The sequence below is a fragment of the Arvicola amphibius genome, chromosome 9, assembly GCF_903992535.2.
Source record: "Arvicola amphibius chromosome 9, mArvAmp1.2, whole genome shotgun sequence".
Taxonomy (NCBI): Eukaryota; Metazoa; Chordata; class Mammalia; order Rodentia; family Cricetidae; genus Arvicola; species Arvicola amphibius.
This window is the reverse complement of record NC_052055.2, coordinates 58066035-58092948: the sequence shown is the minus strand read 5'-3', so window position 1 is coordinate 58092948 and position 26914 is coordinate 58066035. Positions and strand designations below refer to the sequence as shown.

Genomic DNA, 26914 nt, shown 5'->3' with positions numbered 1-26914 from the left:
CAGCCCTGTGCTGGCCATTTTTAAGCATACAATTCTGTGGCATTAAGTACATTCACAGTGAAGGTTCTGTTTTAGAAGACACTTTGATCTGGTACAAGTGAAAGAGAAAACACTGGCGGCTTGGGATTCTATCTAGCCTTCTGCTAACAGGCCCTCCGTGCCTGTTGCTTTCACTTACCCCTGATGGCAGCTCCACCCCCCAGGGCTCCAGACTAATACTGTCCTGTTTTGTAATCATAATCCCCTGAAGTAATTATTAGGCATCTCAGATTCAAAAGATCCCAAAAGCAAACTAATCCTATTCCAACCTAATCCCATTGTGGTGTTCATTTATTGCACACATGAGAGACTCCAGTTGGCTCCTCCTGTCTGCTCCCCCGCACTGAAATAGGTGCAGTCCAGCACGTAATCTACCCCACTCAGTGCACCCGTGCGGCAGCACCTGCCTTCTGAAGGGTTCTGGGCACTGCCTTCAGCCGTAGCCATACCCACACATCCGAAACACCGCTCTCCTTTTCCAGAACCCAGGTGAGCTAAGGATCAGAAGGAATTTTTCGGAATAAAGTATTAAAAATAAGGTGCTGTTACTTTGTGACGACGCTCCGCTCCGTCAACATGCTGCAGCCTACAATTATGCTTGTTGGAACAAAGGCTTAAAAGGGAAAACGGTAGAAAATATGACTCTTACTTGTTTTTCAGAAGGAAGTGTAAAATGAGGAGCACTGATTGAAGGCCACTGAACGTTTTAAATGGTGGAGAAGTGGGAATGGAAGATCAGAAACAAAGCTAGGTTGGGGTGGTCTCAGAATGGTCGCAGTTGGAGACAGAGCTAAGTTTCCTCCTCTGTATATCTTTTTTTTTTTTTTGAGACAGGGTTTCTCTATGTAACAGTCCTAGCTGTCCTGGAAGTAGCTCTTGTAGACCAGTCTGGCCAAAAACTCAGAGATCCTCCTGCCTCTGCCTCCCGAGTGCTGGTATTAAAGGCATGCGCCACCACCGCCCAGCCTTCTCTCTATATCTTAAGTCTACTATGTGGCTCTGCTGGGCACGCTCTGTCACCCATCACCAGGACAGTACAAAGAATTCTGTCACTGTGTTGGGTCACACTAGATCCCAGCATGTCCACATACTGTCCTGGGAGCCCGTGAGTGTTAGAGCGCGCAAGGGGCTTTGCTGGTGTGATTAGGGACCCTAACCTAGGGAAGTTAACTGGGCTCCCCTTTAAGAGGAAAGCAGAGATTTAACCACAGCATACTGGGTGGCACTGAGGAAGGACCACAAGCCAAAGGATGCAGGTAGCTTCCAGAAGTCAGAACGGCAAGGGGGTACATCCTTCCTTGATTCCCTAGAAGGCACACGGCCTGCTGAGACCTTAATCTGAGATTTTTAGAATAAGCATGTTTCAAGCCACTAAACTTGTGACTTGTCACAACAACGAACGGCACGAACACAGGAGCTTCTTTCCGTGGAACTGGCTTTGAAGGCCTCAGAACCTGGCCCAAATAACTTGTTTCATTCTTGGTTTTGCAGCCCTGGCTGTCCTAGAACTCACTCTAGACCAGGCTGGCCTCCATCTGCCTCATGAGTGCTGGGAATAAAGGTGTGTGCCACCATGCCCAGCTGTCCCAAACAACTTGATGGCAGAAAATGACCTCAGCAAGCAAAGGATATGGAGGGCCTTCATCTCCACAGTCACAGTGAGCATATGTCAGCCATGAATGCCTGCGGGTGCGGGCTGCCTGCTCACTAGGGCCATGCTACAGGGCAAGTAGTTGCTTGATCAGTCAGAGGAACCGCTGCACTTCATTGCAACCTGCATGTCAGCTAGAAGAAGATGTGTAATTAGTGCTCATAAAGATGAGGCCACGCAGATAGTGACTGCTTAATCGCCTCTGAGCTGTGAAGGCCATGAAGATGCCTTTTCTCTGAGAAGAGGTCATCTTTATAGCAGACCTGTGTGACTGAGGCATGGCACCAAGTCAGCTGAGCCCTTTTAGGCCTCGGGACAGACGTAAATAGAGAATGAGCTGAATATACCTCAGCATTTTAAAAAAAGACATGAGTTGGGTGTAGGGGCACTCCACCACAATCTCCGCACTTGGGCTGAGTTTGAGAAGAGAGCTCCAGGCCAACTTACACTATGTGACAAAGATCCAGTATCCAAAAAAATTTTATGTATGTAATCAAACTGGGCGGTGGTGGTGCACACCTTTAATCCCAGAGAGGCAGAGGCAGGCGAACCTCTGTGAGTTTGAGTCCAGCCTGGTCTACAGAATGAGTTCCAGGACAGCCAGGGCTGTTACAGAGAGAAACCGTGTCTCGAAAAACACAAATTTAGATATGTAATCAAATATCTACAAAGTGTTTCCATTCAGCAGCAGAGTGAGACCCACCAACCATCCCTTACACTGATGCTTCCAGTTCTGGCATTTAAATTCATATGAAGGGGCTGGAGAGGTGGCTCAGAGGTTAAGAGCACTGAGTTCTCTTCCAGAGATCCTGAGTTCAATTCCCAGCAACCGCATGGTGGCTCACAGCCATCTATAATGAGATCTGGTGTCCTCTTCTGGTATGCAGGCATACATGGAAGAAATGTTGTATACATAACAAATAAATACATCTTTAAAAAAATACATATGAAGTTCATCTCCATTTGGGTCAGCCATATTTCAGATGCGTATTAGCATGTGTCTAGTTTACGTGCTTTTGTGGCAAATGAGGAGTCCACGTCCAGGTCCTTCCATCGCCTGTCATGCTCTTAGCTGCTGCAGGATAGTGTCAGGAAGCAGACTAAACAGACCTGGACTTCCAAGGTTCAATTCAGCCTGTTTTACAAATTCAGGTTGACCAGAAGACGCCAACAGCAGCTTATGTGAGCGTGGAGCTTCAGGGAAGGGCGTCTATAGCTGCGGTGGGCACAGGAGACACGGAAAAGAGACAGCTGTCAGTGAGAGGGTGTGGACTGATGCCAGGAGCAGTCCCTGGGGACCTGGCGTAAGGCCCCCTATGGCCAGAGCAAGAACACACAGGCTGGCCTGGTGACAGGCAGGTGTCGGCATAGAGCAATGCCAATAGTGGAATACTTTCCACACATAACAAAATACTCAGAACCCACGGGCATTTGACTAAAAGGGGGGGAAATAAAGTGTCATGAGCACCAACTAAGAAAATTATTCCTAATGTATCTGACAAAGGACTAAGCGCATACACAATTTGTGAATCTCAGAAAATGACATTCACAGAAAATAATGGCAGGCTGGGCATGGTGGTGCACGCCTTTAATCCCAGCACTGGGGAGGCAGAGGCAGACGGATCTCTGTGAGTTTCAGGCCAGTTTATTTTACATATCAAACTCCAGGACAGCTGGGACTACATAGAATTGGGGGGGGGGGGGAAGGCAGATAAGAACTTAACACTTGACTAAAAACCTGATTAGTGAAGTACTGACCGGCTTCTGGGTTTTGAAGTTGTTGACTTAAGAGCACTGGATGCTCTTCTAGAGGACCTGGGCTCATTCCCAGCACCCACATGGCAGCTAACACTGCCTGTAACTCTAGCCCTGGGGATCTGAGGCCCTCTCCTGACCTCCATGGGCACCAGGTATGTGTATGGTGCACTCATAAGCAAAACATTCATCTGAATGAAGCTGAGAAAATAGATTGTTTTGTGTACCATTAGTTGGAACGTAAGTTGGCATGGTTGTTAGAGAAGGCAGTTGTCCAATGTTTATCAAAATGTATACTATGCTTAGAAATTACATTGTGAAGAAGTTATTTTGTGGATATACACACATAAGTATGCAAGGGTATATATGTAATGTTAAAACATTACAATTACTTGACATGAGTGGATAATTGAAAGCAAACCAAAAAAATTGAAAGTAAAGGGAAAATATCCACCTGGGTCTAGACAGCTTAGTAAACTGCTTGCCATGCAAGCTAGGAGGACCTGAGTTTGATCCTCAGAACCCCCTAAAAAAGTCAGTGACGACACACTTGTAATCCCGGTGCTGGAGAAGAAGAGACCTGGAAATCCCTGGGGCTTGTTGGCCAGCCGACCTAGTCCACCTGGTGAGCTCTGCTTAGATAACGGGACCCTGTCTTAAAAAACAAAATGAGGGAATGGGAGGGCGGGACAGATGGCTCAGCTGTAGAAAGCATGAGCCACAGCCCAACTACTGAGTTCAGTCTCTGGGACCCATGTAAGAAAAGTTACATGTGTTCCCACGACTTAGGCAGCAAGGTGGGATGGGAGCCAGACACACATAGCAGATAGAATCAAGAGCTATCCTGTCTCAACAAAGTGGAAGTCCAGAATGAACTCCTTAAATTTGTCCTCTGACCTCCGCATGCACTGCCATGGCACGGTGTCTGTATGCCTACACTCACACATAGACACACATTTTTTAAATTAAAAACAACAATGTTGCAACAACTAGCGTCCCATGTTCATGGGAAGCAAAGGCTGGTAGATCTCAGTGAGTTTGATGCTAGCCTGGTCTACATAGTCCAGGCCAACCAAGACTACATAGTAAGATCCTGTTCCAAAATACCAAGCTGGGTAGCTACTTAGGAATGGCAAGTTTTCCCCTAGCCTTCACCATTCACACATATGTACGTGTGCACAGTGTTGTTGAGAAGGAAAGGTCTCCAAGATAAGAATTGTGTGAACGGTAAGATTCTGCCATTGGCTGGAGGTGGTGCACGTATGTAAGCTCAGCGCTCAGAAGACTAAGGACACTTTCAAGTTTGAGGGCTATGGGACAGCCTGGACTACATTACCAGTCCTGTGGCAAAACAAGAATGGGAAAGATCCTGCCTTTGTTTCTTTTAAAGAGTAGACAACACAAGATTACCAGCTCACACGGGTAATCTAACACTTAAGAGGCAGGGCAGAGAGCAAAGCTAGGCCACCGAGCTACAAAACAGATTCAATGTCAAAAACAAACAAACCAACCAGGGCAGACAAGAACTTAGCAGGTAAAGGCACTTGCCACCAAGCCTGACAACCTGAGTCAGTCCCAGAACCAACCAGAGACAACTAACTTCTGGAAGTTGTCCTGATGGCCACACATGCACAATGGCATGTGTCCTCTGTAGCATGAATTCTAATTGTTCTTAATAATAAAAACACGGAAGATGTTAAGGGGTGAAAAGCTGAGAGATCAGAGAAGCAGAGCAGCCAGCCACTAGAAAGACCTTTTACCTTTATTGACTCCTTAGACTGAATAAGCAATCCTGACTCTACAAATCCTCAGACTTCTGTTTCTATGAAACCTCAGATTGCCTGCTCAGACTGAATCCACAGACCACCTTTAGCTCCTGTCCCCTCTGCCTTATATTCCTCTCTCCACCCAGCCATATCACTCCTGTCTCCACCTCCTCAGTGTTGGGATTAAAGGCATGTAACTTCCAAGTGCTGGTATCACCTTTGTGTTTCTCTTTTAGACAGATTCAATCGTGTAGCTCAGGATGCCTTGAAATCACAGAGTCCTGGGATTAAAAGTGTGTGCCACCACTGCCTCGCCTCTATGGCTAACTAGTGACTTAGCTCTGCATTCTGATCTTCAGGCAAGGTTTATTTGTTAGATCACAAACAAAACATCACTATAGTCCTCCATGACAATAAACAAATAAATGTAAGGAAAAATTGAAAAGAATATATACATTCAAGGTAGTTAAAAAAAATCAAAACACCCATATAAACAGGCTTAGTCATCTTAAAGAATCAAGGAAAGGAGAAAATAGCTCATTGCTGGAGATGGAAAATGTAACCAAAAGATTGCAAGTGTTTTTGTTTTAAAGTATATGCACTCATTTCTACTGTGTGTGTGTGTGTGTGTGTGTATGTGTGTGTATGTACATGCACACAAAGTCAGAAGCTGATGTTGGATGTCTTCTTCAATTACTTCATTTATTTATTTATTTATTTAGTTAGTTAGTTAGTTAGTTTTTCGAGACAAGGTTTCTCTGTAGCTTTGGAGACTGTCCGGGAACTAGCTCTTGTAGACCAGGCTTAATGAAGGAAGTCACAAAACAATCCCACACCGATTCAGAATTATGAATAATAAAAGGGTTATTTATTTATTTATATTTTAAATATTTATTTATTATGCATACAATATTCTGTCTGTGTGTATGTCTGCAGGCCAGAAGAGGGCAGCATACCTCATTTACAGATGGTTGTGAGCCACCATGTGGTTGCCAGGAATTGAACTCAGGACCTTTGGAAGAGCAGGCAATGCTCTTAACCACTGAGCCATGTCTCCAGCCCTTTATTTATTTTTTAGGGTTATTTATTTTAAGGGAAAACTTACAGATCACTGTCCTAGATAACAGTCCTCTGCGCTAACAGGAACAGAATCTAGCAGCCGGAAGCGGCAGCTGGAAGCAAGAGAGTGAGTACACGCTTTACAACTGTTTTATTTAAGAGTATCAAAGACCACACCCAAGTGGGCTGGTTTTTTAAAGGCTATTGGCTGAAGGAGTGGAATGTGTTCCCACAGCACGGGCTGGCCTCGAACTCACAGAGATCCGCCTGCCTCTGCCTCCTACTGCCCAGCACTTCACCTTATTTTTAATTTATTATTGCATACAGTGTGTGTGTATGAATGCAGTGTGTGTGAGAATGTAGTGTGTGTGTGCATGTGTGTAAATGCAGTGTGTATGAATGCAGCATGTGTGAACACAGTGTGTGTAAATGCAGCACCTGTATGTGAATGTGAATGCAGTGTGTGAACGTGTGTGGAAATGCAGTGTGTGTGTGCAAATGCAGACGCATATGTGCCATGCAGATGTCAAAGGACAACTCAGAAGTTGCTCTCTCCTTCCACTGTGGTTCCTGGGATCAAACTCAGGACATCAGTCCTGCATGACAGTGGCATTTATCTGCTAAATCATCTTGCTGGCCTTTAGCTTTATGGATAGAGTTTCTCACTGAGCCTGGAGCCCACTGATTAGCTAGAGTAGCTGACCAGCAAGACCCAGGGGTCTTCCTGTGCCTGTCCCTGCTTCTGCTTCCCCAGAACCAGGATTACAGACACAAGCTGCCTCACTCAGCCAACTTTTTATGTGGGTGCTGGGGACTCCAAACTCAGGTCTTCATACTTGCACTGACAGAGATCTCCCCCAGTCCCTGTATGCACTGTGTATGTGTGGTCTAAGTGTGGGTCATGTGGGGTGTGCACACATACAGTGTGTGTGTGTGTGTGTGCGCGTGCACGCGCCTATGGAGGAAGAGATTGACATCAAGTGTCTTCCTTGATCACTCCATCCTATTTTTCTTTTCTTTTTTCTTTTTTTTTTTGGTTTTTCGAGACAAGGTTTCTCTGCAGCTTTTTAAGAGCCTGTCCTGGAACTAGCTCTTGTAGACCAGGCTGGCCTCGAACTCACAGAGATCCGCCTGCCTCTGCCTCCTGAGTGCTGGGATTAAAGGCGTGCGCCACGACCACCCGGCCCACTCCATCCTATTTTTTGAAACAAAGGCTATCATTGATCCTGGAACATACTAGTTGACCAGGTGGTTGCTGCAGGGGTCCATCCCTCCACATTGCTGCTGTTACAGATGTGTGTACCACCATCCCACACTCTTCTGTGTGTGGCTGATGGTCTTTACTGAGGTTCTCACGTGTGTGTGCAGGCACTTCCTAAAACTGACTAAACAATTCTCACGGATATCCTACTGCCTCGTTCATCTTCATCCATATCTGCCTAGTTTTTTTTTCTCACAGCCAAGATGCCTGCAAGATTTAAACACTTCCTGTCTCCATTACCGATTATGTATGCCGTTCTTTCTCAACCGTTCAAAATCTGGTTTTGCCAGTCTCCAGTGATGTGTGGCTAAAGTCAACAAGAATGTCTGTCCTGACCCAACCTCTGAAGCACTGGAAATTAGTTGGTCCTTGGACATCTGGCTTGGAATCTGGTGATGAAATTCCTCTGGTTTTCTTTTTCCTCTGGAGACCCCTGTCTAATGCTGGCATTTGTTGGGGTTCTGTTACAGTACCCCCTCACCTCCTGCATAATTTTCTCTACCCTGTAGCTTCAGGTGCCCCCAGTTTTAATGACTCATAGATTTCTTTAGTCCAGATCCTCTCCTGAGCTTCAAAATTATTTATCCAAAGCCAACATTATCACTTCTCATTCTTTATTTTTTTAATTTTTTATGTGTATGAAGGTGTTTAGCCTTCATGTGTGTCTGTGCACTAAATGCCTGCCTGGTGCCTGCTGTGCCAGAAGAGACTGTCAGATACCCTGGAACTAGGGTTACAGATAGTTGTGAGCCTCCATGTGTGTCCTGCTGGGAATCAAACCCCGGTCTTCTAAAAGAGCATCTAGTGCTCTTAACCTTTGAACCATCTACCCAGACCTACCCCCACCCCCCAACTTCCTTTCCCCTGCTGGAATATATTCATTGTACATGATACTGGATATCATAAAACACATGTATCTTTGACTACTCATCCTTCCACACCAGTCTTCCCCCCCCCCATTCCTGCTAGTCTCGTTTCTCTCAGTCTCTCTTCTGCTTTTGTCTTACGCTTCTCTGGGAACTTGTACTGTCCTAAAGATTGAGGTTCGTGTGCAGCTTGTCTGTAGCCTCTCCTGAGGAACAGCAGCAGCTGGGAAGGAAGTGCTCATCCATGGAGAGGCATCTCCACTTAGACATCTTCCAGACATCTCAGTATCAACCTGTTTGGAAGTAAGCATGTCATCTCCCAAACCTTTCTCCAGCATCTTTTATTTCAGTGTGTGGTACTACTATATGCAAAGTACCCAGTTTAAAGGTCCCAGCCTCCTCTCGCTTCCTTCCACTTCCAATCCCAAGGTCCAATGACTCTATTGCTATGTATTTCATTTTCTTTGTTTGGTTTTGTGTTTTTTGTTGTTTGTTTCTTTGTTTGTTTGTTTGTTTGAGACATGGTCTCTCTATTATGAAGCCCTGGCTGTCCTGACCCTCCATTTGTAGACCAAGCTGACCTTGAACTCCCAGAGATCCGTGTGCCTCTGCTTCCTGAGACCTGCGATAAAGATGTTCATCACTTTAAGCCAGCACTTGTCTTACTTTCCTACCCCAGACCACATCATTTCTCATTTTTCTCCCTGGTTGTTATAAATGCTTTCTGTCCGGTGGCCCTGACTTCAGTCTTAACTCTGTGTACACTGTGACCACAGTGCTTTTTCAAAATACAAACCAGCTGGGAAGTAATGGTACACACCTTTAATCCCAGCACTCGGGAGGCAGAGGCAGGCAGAGCTCTGTGAGTCTGAGGCCAGCCTGGTCTATAAGAGCTAGTTCCAGGACAGGTACTAAAGATACAAGAAACCCTGTCCAAAAAAAAAAAAAGAAGGAAGGAAGGAAGGAAGGAAGGAAGGAAGGAAAGAAAGAGAAAGAAAGATAGAAATCAAAATACAAATCTGAAGCCAGGTTTGGTGGCACATCTTTGATCCCAGCACTCAGGAGGCAGAAACAGACAGCTTTCTCTGAGTTCGAGGCCAGCCTGTGCTATAGAGGGAGTTCCAGGTCAGCCAGGGATACATACACAGTGGGACCCTTTCTCAAAAAAGAAAAACAAGACACAACATACAAATCTAATTATCATCCTGCCAGCTCTACCCAGCCTCACTTAGAAACATGCAAAGGCTTGGCTGCGTTCTTAGGGCTAAGTACAGTCTCACACTGCTCACTTTCCCAAAGTCATCCTTGCTGCTGAGCCTAATACTATATGCATGGTGCCCAGCATAGAAAAAAGACTCAGCAAAAATTTGGGGGACTGAACTCAAGACCTCACACATATCAGGCAAGTACTCTACCACTGAGCAATATCCCAGCCCTTTAATTACCTTTTATTTGAGATGGGGTCCCATTTAGTTGCCTAAACTGGCCTTTGAAATCACTCTGTAGCTCAGGCAGGATTTGAACTTGTGATCTTCCCAAGTAGCTACAACTACAGGCCTGGATCACAGGGTCCAACTCAAAAAGAGAAGTTCAAGGATGTCAGCAGATCCATCATATCTTGCAGGTGAGAGATTTCAAAGTATATTGGCAATGACTTACTCTTATTGAGAAAATGGACCAAACACTAGCCAGCTCCTTTCTTCCTCTTACTAGGCAGTAGTAACATCTAGACCATGTCCTGGAGTGATCCAACTTGAAGAATAGTAGGTAAGGGTGTTCTAAGAAGCCAGTTAGCAACCTGACCACATCTTAATGCCAGGAGTTCGAAATCTGGGCCCTCTTATCAACAACAGTAAAGTGACTATGTCAACCTCTGATGGCTGACCACACAGTATTAAAGCAGGACTATGGGACTCAGTGCTTAGGAGTACTTCTTCTTGCAGAGGACCAGGGTTAAGTCTCAGCCCTCACAAGGTGGCTCACATCATCCATAATTCAGTTCCAGGGGATCTGATGTCCTCGTCTGACTTCTGTGGGCACCAAGCACTCAACCGGTGCACAGATTTCTATGCAGGCAAAACACCCATTCTCAAAAAGTAAATAAATCTTTAAAAAACAGCGAGAGTGTGCAACTGAAATGCTGGCACGAGTAGAGAGGGCGTGGCTCTCCGAGGTCATCATTACTATACACATAGTTATGCCACACCATCACCCGGCTTTGTAAACAGCAGCCTGCAGTGCCAGACACCCAAGAAGTCTAGCTTATCTTATTACAAACAAGGAAAGGAAGTGATTGGTGATGTATAATAACAATGGAGAATCAACTTTGGGACTTCAGAGTTTTAATAAACTGATTAATAAAACTGAATCAAAATTTAGTAAGCCTCATTAAAGAATAATGATGGAACATTACTACAGTCCCACATCTGTCTCTAAGGGTGAACAACGTTTGCCAAAATCTGACAGCCAAGGCATCAGGTGTGTGAGAGCCTGTAAGGACGGTAAGGACATGCAAATGTTCTACCTGTGTTTATTAAGTAAGGGTAAACATGCGAAGTTTAAAAATCTAGATGTTGTTTGCTTCCAAAAATTCAGTCACTTGCGAACATTCAAAAACAGTTAGAAAATGCCTGGCAGACTTAAGATTCCCATCCCAAGGCACAGGAATGCAACAGACACATCACATCATTCCAATTGGACTTTAAAGCCCGTTGAGGGAAGAACTGGATCTAATTTTTGTTATTCTCCAGGATTAGCCCATTGATCCTTATTCAATAAACATTGGGTGATTGAGCAAGGATTAATCAGTCCTGTAGTATTTCAAAAATGCCATAATAGAGCATCAAGAAATATGACAAAAAGGGAATGGAAGGCCATGAATTTGGCTCCATGATAAAATGCTTGCCTGACGTGTGTAAACCTCTGGGCATGGGGCATGGGGCATGGGTGGCACACCTGCAGTCCTAATACCCAGGAGACAGAGTGCTTGAAGTCAGCCTGGGTTACACAGTGAGACCCTTGTTTGTTTGTTTGTTTCTGTTTTTAGATCCCAAACAACTCCTTTATCCATAGGTTCGTTCTGCTTTCCATACAAAACTTCTTGCACTAACTCTCCCCACTCCTTACCCATTCGCTTGCTATCCCAGGGCGGTAATTCGCTTCTTACCACTCTCTTGTCCTGCCTAGATCTTGCTCCAGGTCTCTGTCTTCAGAATCCCACTTTAAGTAAGAGGCCTTCTTCAGAGAGGAACTCTTAGATTAATCCCAGCCAACCTGACCACCTTATGTTCCCTTATGGTTTATGTTCCTTTACTGGACTCATTCCACTTTAAAGCTAATCCTGTACACCTACAACAGAAGCAATTTCAGTAAAATATACATTATGTCCAATGTGCGATATAGTTCAGAACCTGCACATCCAGGCCAGTCAGTACAGGGCAGGTTGCAAAGGCTATACATTATTCACAGAATAAAAAGAAAGCTTTCAAGGACCAAAATGGTGGCAGAAGCTATAGGATCACGGGAAGTTTTGGGTCAGCCTGGCCTGTATTGTGAGTTCTTGGTTAGCCAGGGTTATACAGAGACCCTGTCTCAACAACGGTACTGAGCTCTTAGGATGCAAAGGCCTGAGTGAGTTAATTAGCTTGTTTTCTCTACTCCAAGGGTTTGAACTGCACTTCCCTCTTCCCCGATAGGAAGTGGCTAAAAATCAAGGCCATATCCTTTTCTGCTCTAGAGATCTGCCTGCCTCTGCTGAGTCTGATCTGCCCGAGTGTGAGGATTAAAAGGCGTGAGCAAGCACACCCGGGTCTGCCTTGCTTCTAAAACTTGCACTGCTTTCTACAAATGCTGACTGTTCCTCACCCAGTTTCTGGGTATCTAGGAAGACCCTGACTTAGAGAAGGGAGCGAGGGGAGCATTTAAGGCCAAGGAGACACTCAGGATGCTTCCCATAGATTTACACCCAACACGTAAGCAGGAAGGCAAATTACAAACACGCTCTCAACCACATACACGTGCACGCCCACACCCACAGAAGCAGACGCGCATGCCCGTGGGCCCGCGGGAACCTACTTAGTTCTCTCTGTTCTAAATGCCCCCTTTCCAGCCCGACTCGGCCGAGCCTGGCATCCCCAACCCCGGCCTGGGAAGGTTTGGCCCGTCAGCTCCGGCCAGGCGAGGACTGTTTCTCCGCAGAGGTGGGGGAGGGGAGGCCCTTCCCACCCGCGCGGGCGGGCGGAAGCGGCGCGCGCCGGCCGGGCAGACTTAGCTCTCGTCCTGGGAACATCTGGACAGAGCTGGGAGGGGCGCGCACCCAGGCTGAGCTTGGATTGGCTGCGCGGGAGGAGGGAGGCGGGGCCTAGGCGAGGGGCGGGGCTTGTTGGCCCCTTTAAAGCCTTGACATCAAGAGGCGGCTCCGGTACCCCCCTTTCTCTGCCCCCCCCCGAGATGCAGCCATGGACCCGGCGGACCAGGCCTGCCCAGCTCAGCACCTGATCTCGGTGAGTTCAGGCCTATTTGGCATTTAACGGGCTGTGAGGTGGGGGGCCGTGCGCCTTGGGCGGGGGCCGAGGAGTGGGGAGTGAAAGGCTCTCGTGGCAGTTTAGGCTAGAAGGGGCAGCGAGGCTTCCGGCCCACACCTCGTCGCCTGCCAGTCCCTCCCGCCGCACTCTCCCAGGAGGGGTCCTGTTGTGACTTTGTCCCATCCCCACCCCACCCCCTCCCGCCCCTAGCGCCATCCTCGCGCACACTCGGTGGCCCCGGAAGGGAAACTTTCGGGAGTGGGGGATGTTCCGGTGGCGGGTCTCCCTCCCTCTTTGAAAGCACTGACCTTGCCCCCACTGCGCATCCCACCCTGCCGGCATCCCACGGTCCCGGTACTGTTTAGCGGTGCTGGGTTGCAGAGGGAGGGGGCTCTCCCCAAAGCGCAGGCGCAGAATGGAGCCTGGGGCACCCCTTCGTACTCCTTCCAGTCCCCGTGGTCCGGGGCTGTAGGGCGTGGGGGAGGCGGGGAAAGGCGGAGTGACCGGGTCTTGGGAACAACCCTGCTGAGGCTCTGAGGGGCTATGGGATGGAGGGAACCCGACAATCTGCCTGCTGAATAGAGGCTGACGGAGGAGAATGGCTGGGCTGGAGTAGGGACAGGGCAGCCCCAACAGAAAAAGCTTTCTGGGTTTTGGCTGGGGCGCTAAAAAATGCAGAGAATTTGTCAGTGCCTGATATTCCCTTGGTTTAGCAGGCCCGGGAAAGCGGCACTTGGGACCCCAACTCGATCTTTACATCCTGGGCAGAAGGCCCCTCTTGTCTCCCTAGCCTTGGCACTGTCCCAAGGGTGCAGAAGGCCTTCACCTCCCCACAGGTCTGGCTTTCCAAAGGGCTCAGCCACCCAGTCAGCCCAGCAGCTGCCTTTTAAAGACCCTCCTCAGGAACCAGTGGTCTTAGGCTTGAGGGCTTCCTTAGCTTTAAAGGCAATCTCTTATTCCCCTGTCCACGAACTCGCTCTTCCCTTCTCCAGCGGGTCTGCTTCTACACAATTGTCAGCCAGAGGAAGTGGTTGGAGACAGAGGCTGGGGACCAGAACTGGTTTGAGGAACCATGGAGAAAGAATCTGTCTAACCATTGTGTGCCCGGTCCTTTGAAGGGAAGTGAGCATTGCACAACTGCTTTGTTGTAGACCCTCTTTCATCTTACAGACAACTCCCCCCAGTTCTGACCTGAGAGCCTGGCTCTCAAATTTTGAACCCCAAGCCCAGTGTGAGATGAATGGGGTTTCTTGCTCCAGAGAAACCAGGAGCGTTTTTGTCTAGAGAGGGATCCTCACAGAGATTGTTTGGTTTTGCTTCCAGCACCTGTGGTCTGTTCCTAAGGTGTCTTTGACTTTATAGTATCCTCCACCAGCTCCAGCCTTTTGGGAGAGTAAAGCCCAGACAGGGAGCTGCTGGCCCAGGCTGCAGAGAAGGAGGCAGAGAAGGTTTGTGTGTGGGTACTGGGTTGCTGTCAAGATGGCTGGAGTCAGGAGCTTTGGCCCTGCGCTTCCAGCCTGGTCTGACCTTGAGCAAGATAGTTTGCTTCTCTGGGGCTCAGTTTCCTTCATCTTTGGAACTTAGCAGTAGGACCAGAAAGATCTAAAATTCCCTGGAGAGGGGAGAGAAGCCCTCCAGCAGGGTGTCTCCATTAAGAGAGCTAAAATGCTGGGCCACAGTGTGTCATGATTGGACTTTAGGATTGAGAGAACAGAACCCTGTTCTGCCTGTAAATAGTGCTTTTTTGCTTACCCTGCCGCCTTGGGATATGAACTCCTGCTGGCTCAGGTTCAGCCCACCCATCAAGGTGAGACACCACGACTGGGCCAGGCTTTGGTTTGGATCTTTGGGGAGGGGTTGAGGGAGAGGAGGAGGCAGCCAAGGGCCAGCAGGGTAGGCAGATTCCCAGGAGACAGTTTGCATCTCAGCTGTTGGGACTTGTCTTAGGATCTGAGCCAGGGAGCCCAGCACATTCATCCACCCTCTTGTGGGAAGAGGGCAAGGAGGGCCCCACTGCTGCTGCCCATCCTACCTGCTGGCTCTACACACTGCACCTCTGTGCTCAGCTCAGCTCCCAGGCAGCAAGGAGACGCGGCCACAGCCCTGTTTTTCCCAGCCCCCTTACCTCTTTGAGGTAGGGCTCTCTCAGGACGCTGGTACTCCAGGTTAGGACTTGCTTTCCAGCCCCAGAGCCAGGAGGCTTCATGTTCTTGTTTATTTTCATCCTTGGTCTCCCAGGTGATGGGGAATATTGTTGGAGATTGTGGTGCTTAAAAAGGCCCTGGGCTGTGAGGCACAGCCTCCTGCGTTGTCTTTTACTCTGTCCCCTGTCCTGGGCCCGGGGAGCCCTCTAGCCTCAGCCCCGCTACCCTAGGTGAGTGAGCTTCTACTGAAGGCTTGTAGGTTAAAACCCAAGAAACCCTTGAGGTGGATAATGGAAACTCCCAGGGAGGTCAGTTTCCCAGCAGCAGTCATGGTGGAGTTCCTGTCAGACTGAAGGACGCAGCTGTTGCTAGGCAGAAGCGGCAATCCCATCTTGAGGAATGGCGGAATGGCTGTGAGGCGGGTCAGCCCGGGGCCCTGTGGAGGGGAAAGGACAACAGCCTGAGTGAGGGGTGAGGGGCCCTGGTGTGCAGATCTGAGTCACCAGGGGCTCGCTGGTGCTGCGCTCGCTCTCGCTCTCTCTCTCTCAGAACAGGTGCCCCTTTTCACTCCTGCTTCCCTCAGCCCCCTCCCCCAAACCCCTATCACTCTCTGCTTTGACAACCCTCTCCTGAACCTGGCAGCCCCTCCAGCATGTCTGGCTGCGCTAATAGAGCGATTGGATTTTCTATACTTGGAGTTTGGAGTTTTTTGATTGAACATGCAAATTTATGTAAATCAATCTGAGATCTGCCACCACATCAAAACAATGTAGAGCCTCCACAGGCTGGAAGGAATCCGGGAGAAAAATCTAATCCTAGGCCCACCTTCAAGTTAAAAATGGGGAAACAGAGCTGGGTATGGTGGCCCATGACCTTTAATCCCAGCACTCGGGAGGCAGAGGCAGGCGGGACTCTGTGAGTTCGAGGCCAGCCTGGTCTACCATGAGTTCCAGGACATCCAGGGCTGCATAGTAAGACCCTGTCTCCCCAAACAGGGAGACTGACAGAGAGGAAGTGATTCATGGGGCAGTGAGTGCCCAAGGTGGGATTCAAGCCTCGGGCCTCTGGTTTACATGGTTTTCTGCCATAGTCTCTCATTCATGAGAGAGCTGGTTATGCTTAAATCAAAAAAGCCAGTTCTTGAACTCAACAATTTAGAGTGTTAGCCTAGGCTTCCCCGAGTGCTTTGGGTAGCTCTCTGACTGGTTGGAGAAACACTGGAGTTGCAGAAGACAAGATCGTGGATGGCTTCCGTGTGGTTCCCCGTGAGCTACTTTTGTTTCCAGCATCAGCACGGTGCTAGGCTCGCAGTAGGCTGTGCAATCTTGTTATCTGCTATCTTAGTTTGACTTTTCGCTGCTTCCCTCCTTGGATACAAGTTGGAAAGCTTGGCTGTGGGTTTTCACCCGCCCCCTTGAGTGTCAGGCTGGCAGGGGCGCCCTCTGCAGCGTCCCACTTGCTGTGAGAAGCAGACCATCGCCAAAGGCGGGTGGACACTACAACAAGAAACAGCTTTTCAGTGACTTTTTTTTTTCCTGTGCCAAGGATTGAACCCAGGGCCTTACAGATGCCAGGTTCTGAACTAGACTCCTCACTTCTTGACTTGCTCTTGCTTAGGTTCCCACACCCAGCCGCCAGTTGCCCCACCCCTGACACTTCATTGCCTCTTCTTGTATGGTGTTTGTGATGTGCAATTATGGAACTCCGGCCCTCTCTTATCCTGTGACCCCTCGTCTAGGGATGGCTCAGGCAACCGCTGGCCTGCTTCCCTGTACTCCAGGAGAGTAGAGCAGGGACTGAAAGACAAAGGCCCTAATTCCCTGCCAGGGCTGCCCGCCCCGTCCTGGACACATATCCGGTATGCCTGCACCTTCTTCACCACCCATTTCGCTAGAACATCTTCCCAAAACTGCAGGAGTGGAGCCAGCACCTCCAGTTCCCAACTGCCCAGCAGCTCAGCACCCGGGCTCTTAGCTCCACTGGAGCAAGATCCTTCTCCCTGGGCCTCAGTTTCCCAGCAGGACTCCTAAATTAATAACACATCATCATTGGGGTGTGGCCCTGCTCCGTAATTACCGTTTTTCTCAGCTCTGGGAGTTACGCAGATGAAAGAGGTCTGAGGGGGGCAGGCTGTTATTAAGGTGAATTATCATTGCTGTTATTACTGATTTCTAAAAACCCAGTAGGTGCTTGGCAGAACCCAGTTAGGCACAGCATCCTGAACCTTGTGCTGGGCCTTGAGCTCTGGGAGCTTTTATTTAAAAAACAAAAATTATAGGGTCAGGGGTATAACCCTGTAGTAAAGGGCTTGAGAAACCCTGGGTTCCATCTCAAACACTGTTTTTGTTTGTTTGTTTGTTTGTTTGTCTGTTTTTAAACAGCTCTCTTAAAAGGAGGGTAGATCCACACTTGTGTTTGTATTGTCGCCTGCAGGGCCTGAACAGTAGGTGCTGCTGGCTGCATTTCTTCCATCTCAGCCTAAATCTGCTTCTGACCCCCAGGGGGAAGCTGTGATAGACCCTGGAACTCCTGGGGTCCTCAGGGACAAAGTTTCCAAAGACTGATTCACTTTACACCAGCTGGATTGGTACAGGGGCTGTAACTGGTCCTTTTGTGCAGGGATCTGTTGATACAGCCCCCTAGAAGCTGCCCACAGCAGCTCTGGTCATTTCCAGAAGTCCTTTGCCTGTCTTATTCCCTCCTGACTCAAAAGTCTCCTCTGGACCAATCTCCTGCCTCTTGGCCCCCAAGTTCTGTATAGACTGGAGGGTGATCTGCTTCTCCTGCTATCTGGCTAGACTTTGCTCCTTTCTAAGGGTCAAGATCAGTGGTTGTCAACCTTCCTAACGCTGTGACCCTTTAATACAGTTCATCATGTGATGACCCCCAACCACAAAATTATTTTTGTTGTTACTTCATAATTATAATTTTGCTACGGTAATGAATTGTAATGTAAATATCTGATATACAACCCCTGTGTAAGGGTCGTTTAACCCCTCCCCTCACAGGGGTCTGGGCCCCGGTGAGAACTGCCGGTCTAGATGGCACACAGCTCTCTCTCACTCAGGTACAAGTGGCTCTCGCCAGTTTCAGTAGTGCTGCCATTCCCACACCACAAACCGGGGACACAGAAGCCTCCTCTTACCCTGGGGAAGAAGGGAGCCAAGGCGTTGGTACCCATGGTCAAAGTCCACACACACACCACACACATCTGGCCAGGCTGCCTCACCTGCTCCTGGGATGTTTCCTCTGCTTCTCCGTGCAGGACTGTAGATGGGCACAGCTGGAGAAGCTTTAGAACAGACTTGCTTAGCCCATAATGATGGTACGGGCCTGGGATGCTAGCAAGACTCTGTCTCAAAAGGACACTTAGTCAAGCAGTTTTTTTTAATTGGTTTTTATTTTATTTTTTTAAACAGAAGCTCACTCTGTGGCTGAGGCTGGCCTCCTGGAACTCACTATGTTACCCGGAATGACTTCAAATTTGTAGTCTTTCTTCAGCCTCCAGAGTGTGAGCGCTCTCCACTTGAATATGCTTTATTTCTGGAGTGCTGGTGACTGGACCCAGGGCCTTAAGGACATGTCCCAGGCAAGGGTTATTCTCCCCTTCTGCATCCGCCGACTCCTTGAGACGGGGTCCCTCTGCGTAGCCCTGGCTGTCCTGTAACTCTTCAAGGTGATGCTGGTCTTGAGTTCAAGAGATCTGTCTGCCTCTGCCTCCCAAATGCTGAGATTAAAGACATGTGCCCAACCTCAGACTCCTTATAACATCTCTGAAGTTATTTTAGCCAGGCATGGTGGCCATGCCTTTACTTCTAGCACCCCGTGAGTTTGAGGCTAGCTTGGCCTACATAATGGGGCTACATAGTGAGACCCTGTCTCAAAAAAAAAAAAATGTATTTTAGAGCTGGTATTAGGTAGCCGTGTATTGGGGTCATAGAATGAAAGGTGTATGCTACATTTGAAGCTTAGAATTTTGTTTGGTTTGTTTTTTGGTTGGTTGGTTGGTTTTTTGTTTTTGTTTTTGTTTTTTTGAGACAGGATTTCTCTGTGTATCCCTGGCTGTCCTGGAACTAGTTCTGTAGACCAGGCTGGCTTTGAACTCATAGATTTGCCTGTGTCTGCCTCCCTAATGCTGGGATTAAAGGTGTGCGCCACCACCACACATACAGCCTAGAGTTTTATTTTTCACTTGATTTTTTTTTTTACAAAATTGAAAAATCAGTAGTGTTTTTTAAAGGCATGCAGTGAGAATTCCTCTCCTCATCCCCTTCTCATAGATAACATCTTACTAGTCTCTCACTTAATCATCCACTTGTTTTGTTTTTGCTGGGGATCAAACCCAGTACCTGGTGTGTGCTTGGCAAATCCCCTACCACTGAGCTGAGTCTCTTGCTGACCTCACGGTATAGCCAGCCTAGCCTGGCCTGGCAACAGGACCGTCCTGCTTCAGCTTCCCATGTGCTAGTGGTACAGGCGTGTGTCACGATGTTTGCCCCTGCAGAGTTTCTTTATACAAAATCAAACACACACAAGTGTGTATTCTCTTTCCCCCACTCTGTGCATCTATTCTTACTGGTTAGCAACCCCTGAGTGTTGGAGGGGTTCCCCAGGCCTCTGGCTACAGGCTGCTATAGCAAAGTCACGTGAACTTCAGATATTACAAGCAACACACATTTCATTCTGACAACTTTAAAGGCGAGGAGTACAAGATCAAGCTTGTGCGAATAGTCAGTATCTTGCAAAGGACGGATTTCAGGTCCGATGATAAAGCCTTCTCATTGTGTTCCCTTGTGCTGGAAAGCATGGAGGTCTCTCTAGGGCTTAGACATTGAAAGATGACAGCGGCCGAGGAGCCAGGCTGTAATTAAGGCCTCTTTGTTTTGCTTCTTGGGTCTCTGTGTTTTGTTTTTGTTCTTGTTTAAAACAGATCTCACTGTATTCCAAGATGACCTTGAACCTGAACTTTGGTAATCTTTCTCAGCCCTCTGAGTATTGAGATTGCAGGCGTGAGCCACCACTGCAAAAGAGTTCAAGGCCTCTTTTATAAGGGCACTAATTTCGTCCTAAAGGACACCACCCCTAACCACACCTCTCAGTGACCCCGACTCCTTATACTCTCACCCTGAAACTGAGGATTTCATGGGGAGTTGTTTACAGACATTACAGCCATGGCCCCTCCTCGGGTTTCCTCACTGGACTGCACATGACGGTCAGAGTTTATTGGCCAAATGCTGATCTTCACTCAGACGCCAGGACTCCTGTCCAGTCCAGCTGCTGAGGAGTTTTTAAGCTATGCAAGGCCACTCGTAAAGCCAGCAGATAGTTTAGCGCTTCCTAGCAAGCAAGTCCACACTCATTAGCCACTGAACACTTGTAAAATGCAAAGCCATGTGCAACCCTGATATGAATATCACACTGTATACATGGATTGCGTTAGGACACTGTACCCCATAAATCATTACAAATCTGTGTCAACTCTAAAGAAAAGGCACGTACTGGAAGAGTAAGCACTCGCAAGACCTGCCTCAGCTTGGTGTGTATTCGTGTGAGCAGAGGCACGTGCCGAGCTGTGTGGCTGGGCACTGCTGGAAGCAGGCGTCTGGCCAAGGCCGCAGATCTGCACCACGTGAGCTGGCTTTCCCAGCCTGGCTCAGTGATTCTGTTCTCTCCACTTCCCAAGTGTGGGGACGTTCTTGGCCACTGACTTCCTCTGTGTCCGAGACAGAGACTCCGCCTTCTCTGCCAGATGGTGCTAATAGTGCCTCTTTCCCTTCTCCCTGACCCTGGGCTGCACCTTCTGTTTCCCCAGCCCTGGGCCCACAGTTCTGCTAAAGCTGAAGCCTGCTTTCCCTCCCTGTGGCTTAAGGGAAGCTCGGGGGTGTTTGCTTCTCATTTCCTCTGTAGACAGCACCTCACTTCCTGCACCCCCTCCCCAGAAGGCTGCGAACACTCTTGGCTCTGCCGTCTCTTCCTCTCCTCCCCCAATGCTTTCCTGGAAAGCCTTCAAAGCAGCTGCTAGTTCCCAAAGGTACCATGAGTGGCACACAAAACACAACACCATCCATCCTTTGTGGTCCGGAGGATCCGCCCATCCACAGCTCTTTCCATGATACCAACCTTCTGTACCCAGCTGGGAGTACCCAGCTGGAAGAGATATAGAAGAGGGCTCACTCCCACTTTATAGGGAGTAAAATCCAGGCCCAGAGGTGTTCGTGGCCTTTCTCAGTCTCTTCTCGGGTCACTTCCATTTGTAGGCAGATGGGAAGGAGCAACTGTCTGTGAAGTGCACCTACAGTCCCCTCCAGGTCTGAGCTGCCAGCTTAGGAGGGGACATCTGGGCTTGACCCGCTGGAGCTACTGGGTGCAGAAGGCTGGTCAGAGCTTGTTCCTGTTACAAAGAGACCTAGGTACAGAGCTCAGAGGAGTGGGCCCTGGGGTCAAGTGTGGGGAGCTGGAAGGTTCTCTGACCAGCTTTCCTGGGACCGTAGGTGAGCCTGAATCAGCTGAGCAGCCATCCAGGCACTGTCACCCAAGGGCAGTGGTCATTGTTTGCTGCCACCTCCAGGGGCCTCTGCCTCTGGCCTTCCTGAAAGCCCCAGCATGTGTCTGGTTACACCCAGCACCCCCCCTTGTTGTGTGTGCAGGTGCATGTTCCTAGGGCAGAAGACGACACTGGCCTTCTGTCTGTCGCTTTGTCTTCTTCCCTTGACACGTGTTCTCTCATTAAACCTGAAGCACACTGGTGTTGGCTAGTCTGGCTTGCCATAGGGCTCCTGGAATCCACACATCCCTACCCTTCCAGTGCTGGGGTCACAGGTAGAGGTGGCCATGATGTGGCCATGCCTGGTTTGTATGCATGTATTGGGGATGCGAACCCAGATCTTCTTGTGTGAGTGGCAGCAAACACTCCTGTGGTCCCCTATCCCATGTCCAGTATCTTAAAAAAATACTGGCTCCTACCCAGGGACGAGAGAAGAGTCAGTGTCCCCTAGATCAGAACATGAAAAATACTTACTTTGGGCACCGTCAGTTCCAGCTGCACCGAGTCGTCTGTTTGCACACGCACCCAGTTTCCTGCATCCTTTCTCATGTGTGCACTTCTGCGGCACAGGGGAACAAAGATCAACGATCAAAGATATGTACATTTGGGGTTTTAAGACACCATTTTTGGTTTTGCTTTATTTTTCTAGATGGGGTTTACTCTGTGTGTAGCCCTGGAGCCTGTCCTGGAACACTGTAGACCAAGCTGACGTTGAGCTCACAGAGATTCACCTGCCTCAGCCTCCTGAGTGCTGGCCACCCAGTTTACGGTGTATTTTTTGTTGTTTTGGTTTTGTTGTTGCTGCTGTTGTAGTAGCGCTGGGCCTTACGATTGCTAGCTAAGTGTCTTAGGGCCTCACCTGGGTAGGCCAGCCATAACCTCAGTCTGTAGTTCAGAACGGCCTTGAACTTCAAATCCTCCTGCCTCAACCTCCTGGATAGCTGAGATTTCAGGGTCACTAAATCAAGCAAATTAGCATATGCGTTGCCGCCTATGTAACTTAAATTTGGTACAGCTTGATCAGCACAAACACTTTGTACGTGACCATCCTCAAACCCTAGCCCCTGGAGACTGCCATCTTACTCCGAACTCTAATGTGGTCCACTTTTTCCAGTTTCACATATAACGGAGAGCACATAGTGGTTATCTCTGTACACCTGACTTACTTCATTTAACCTTATGTCCCCAGATTCTTCATGTTGTGGCACACGACAAGATATTCATTTTTAAGACTTAATAGTATTCCGGCGGATTTGTGCGTCTCGATTGGTTTGACATTTATCTGTAGGAGGCTGAGCCTGGCTATTGTGTGTGATATGCGGTCAGCCGGGGGTGCAGACTGCTCTGATTTGTGATTTCATGTCTGGTGGCTGTGGACTCAGTAATGGGATTGCTGGGTTGGGGGTATTTCTCTTTTAATACTTTGAAGGGCCTCTGTTCTGCTTCCAGGAAGTGCTGTACTGTTACATTCCGCCCAGCCATACCCCTCTTCTCCACAGTGGCCAACACTTGCCTTTCATTGTTTTCCTAGAGCTATTATAATAGGGGTTGATGTTGCCTTCTGTTTCTATTTACCTGGTGGTTAGTGACGGTGAGCATCATTTATACATTTATTGGTCATTTAAACATCTCTTGAGAAGTGCCATTTCAGGTCCTTTGTCTATTTTGTTTTTAATATTTATTTGTGTTCTCAGTACTGAACTCGGGGTTGTCAGGCTTTGTAGCAAGCACCTTTACCCACTGAGCCGTCTCATCAGTCCACTTTTCCCCACTTTTAAATTAGGGCATATTTGTTTACTTTGAGTTGAGTTCTTTCTATATTTTAAATGGTTTTCATTTTAATTTCTTACATATTTATGGGGATTTTGCCTGAATGTCTTGTCTGTACCATTGTATACCTGATGACCAAAGAAGACAGAAAAGGATGTCCGATCCCCTGGAACTGGAATTACAGATCATTGTAAGCATCTGTGTTGGTGCTGGGACTCCAACCCGGGCCCTCTGAGAAACAGCCAGCCCTTATACTCCTGGTACTAACCCTGTGAATTGTGTGCTCTGCATTCCTCCCACTGTGTGAGCTATCTTCTCACATCACTAATGAGCTAATCAGTTTGTTGTGTGGCTTTTTAGTTTAATATGATCCCATCTGCCTAATTTTACTTTTGTTTGAGGCATCGTAATCCCCAAACTGCTTACCCATGGGTTCTGTGGGGCTTTTTCTTTTTAAATGCCGTCACCATCCTGTTTTGATTGCTGTAGTTTTGGAGTACAATTTTCAGTTAAGCCTCCAGTTTTGTTCTTTTTGCTCAAGATTGCTTTGTCTATTGAGTCTTTTATGGTTTCACACAAACTTTTTTTCTGTTTCTGTGAAAATTATCATTGGAGTTTTGGTAGGGTTGCCTTGAATCTGTCGTTCCCGACTAGCATGGAGATTTCCACAGTGCAGGCCATGAACATGCTGTCTTTGCATTTAGTTGTTTTCTTCCATTTCTTTCATCATTTTACAGGTTTCTGCGTAGAAGTCTTTTATCTTCTTGGTTAAAACCAGTTTATTCCAGAGTATTTTACTATTTTGTAGCTACCGTTTTATTTTAATTGTATGGTGTTTTGTCTGCCTGTATGTCTGTGTGCTTCTTGACTGCCTGGTGCCCTCAGAGGACAGAACAGGGCGTCAGACCCCTGAACTGGAGTTACAGACAGATGTGAGCTGCCATTTGGGTGCTGGGAATCCAATCCAGATCCTCTGGAAAAGCAGCCGGTAGTACTCCTAACCTCTGAGCCATCTCTCCAGCACCCTTTGCTTGTTTTTAAAGGTTTAAAACATTTTTTTAAATGAGTTTATGAGGTTTGAATTTTTGGGGGGTGAGAAATTGAGACAGGGTTTCACTGGTTACCCCTGGTTAGCCTGGAGTGCACAGGGATCCACTTCTTATGAAGTCTCCTGGGGTTGAGCTCCCCTCATCAGGTTGCTCAGCCAGAGCTGTCTGCTCCATGCGCATCTCATCAGCCCTTACCTTATTTTCTGTGTCATGATAGAGAAATGATGCTGGTAGCTGTGCGGTGGTGGCGCACACCTTTAATCCCAGCACTCAGGAGGCAGAGGCAGGCGGATCTCTGTAAATTCGAGGCCAGCCTGGTCTACAGAGCAAGTTCCAGGATAGCCAGGACTACACAGAGAAACCCTGTCTCGAAAAACCAGAAGAAAAAAAATGCTGCTGGTTTTCATAAATATGTATGTTACATCTCCTGGACCGTAGGAGTCCAAGAAATCCCAGAAGAGCTGATCTAACTCTGAGTCGATTGCCCAAGAGCCCACCCAGCATTGTGTTCATATGGATGATCTGCTCGCAGTGTTGGAGGAGTGACTGAGGTGGGCAGGAGCTGAGAGCTTTTTGGTTTTGTGTTTTTGTTTTTCACAATGTTGGAAACTGAATCCAGGGCCTTGTGCATACTAAGTGAGCACTTCTGCCATCAGCTGTATTCCCAGCCAGAAAGTAAGGGTGTGGTGGGGTGGGGGTGGGGTTCCGGAAGGACCCAGGAGACAACCTGGAACTCAGTAGCAGGCGGGTATTTGAGCAGTGAAATAGTGATGTACTAGTGGACATTTATTTATAAAACAAATAATAAAACTTAGCTAATACACAATAATAGACGTATATATTTAAATAATTGCAGATAGAGAGACAATTTTCCTTACAGAAAAACTTCCAGGTAATGAATGTACAAGGGATGGGAGAAATTGAACCATAGTACTTCCCATAAGCAAGGCCGATTGATGAACCTAAAATCAGTAGGTGGAAATATGAAAAGCAGAATGGCTGTATGATATTAATGTATTACCTTCCAAATGTTAGCTGCAGAGAGAAAATATAGACTTTTATGTTTGTTTTGTTTGGGTTTGGATTTTAGTTTTTTGAGAGTCTCACTATGTAGCCTTGGCTACTCTGTACTCACTGTAGACATCTGCCTGCCTCTGGCTTGGGATCAAAGGTGTTTAGCCAGGCTGAGCCAGGCTTTACTTTTGTCTTGCCGGGGATCACATCCAAGTACAAATAAGTCACTCTGTGCACAGTAAAGACTCTGCAGGTGACTCCCGCCTTGCTGAGAAGTCCCGGTGAGAGCACCTCCCTCCTGAAATGACTGCACACTTAGGGGCACTGTCTGCTAGGCCTCCCAGAGCATGACCAGCTTGGCCAGCAAAAGTAAGTATCAGACAAACCCAAGGTCTCCAGTTACCTTCTAAAGTGTCCAGGTTCCGAAAGGCGGGGCAGGACTTAGAGTTGCCATGTCCTCTGTGGGGTTCTGGGACAGCAGTAGGAAAGCTGGTTGGATATGAATAAATTCTATGATTTCATCTTCTAAAAATTGTTCTGCTAAAGAGAACCAACGGCATGCTACTGTATCTTTTAAGTGTACACACACAAACACACACAAGCATGCACACATGCACACGCGCACAGAATAATATGAGGAATTGGAAAGCTGAGACAAGTCCAGGACCAAAAAGATCCCCTCGGGGAAATAACTGTTCTCCCACAGAATGGGGTGAAATGTGTGTTTCTAGGGCATGTAAACACTGATGTCTAGAAAACCCATTTTGAAATGAACAGAGGATCAAATAAGACTTTGAATATGGGAAGCTGGAGAGATGGCTCAGCTGTCACTGGCTGCTCTCCCAGAGGACCCAGATTCAGTCTCCAGCACCTACATGGTGGCTCACACCGACATGATGACTCACAGCCAGTCCAGTTCCAGAGGATTTGATTCTTTTTGGCCTCCCCGGGCATTGCACACATGTGATATACAAACTCAACGTGCAGGAAAACACCCACAGACATAAAATAAAACAATTAAATCTTGGGGCAGGGGACCCGTAAGAAATGACCAACATTGTAAACCACCTGAGAATTATAAACCAGAACTACAGTGAAGAACTGGTATGGTGGATTGTGTATTTAATCCTAGCACTCAAAAGGCAGAGGCAGGAGGATTTCTTGTGAATTCAAAGCCAGGGTCTACACAGCAAGTTCCAGACCTGCCAGAGCTATAGCAAGACTCTCAAAACCATAGTGAAACACCAGTTCGCACTGTCAGGAGTGACTAGGGTTAAAAAACCAGGTAATACCAGGCAGTGGTGGCCCACGACTTTAATCCCAGCACTCGGGAGGCAGAGACAAATGGATCTCTGTGAGTTCGAGGACAGCCTGGTCTAACAGAGCAAGTTCCAGGGCAGATTCCAAAACTACAGAGACCTCTGTCTCAAAAGAGAAGGAAGGAAGGAAGAACGAAGGAAAACCAGGTAACAA

At 47.9% G+C, this 26914-nt stretch overlaps 1 protein-coding gene across 1 annotated transcript in view; it reads left to right on the top strand.

Annotated features, from left to right (window-relative positions):
* Positions 1-12840: 12840 nt before the first annotated feature.
* The window catches only part of Nckap5l (NCK associated protein 5 like), a 37095-nt gene continuing 23021 nt past the window's right edge, over positions 12841-26914 (top strand). Inside the window, exon 1 of the mRNA XM_038342909.1 lies at positions 12841-12899. The gene's annotated coding sequence lies outside the window, so the exon portion shown is untranslated. The remainder of the gene's footprint in view (positions 12900-26914) is intronic.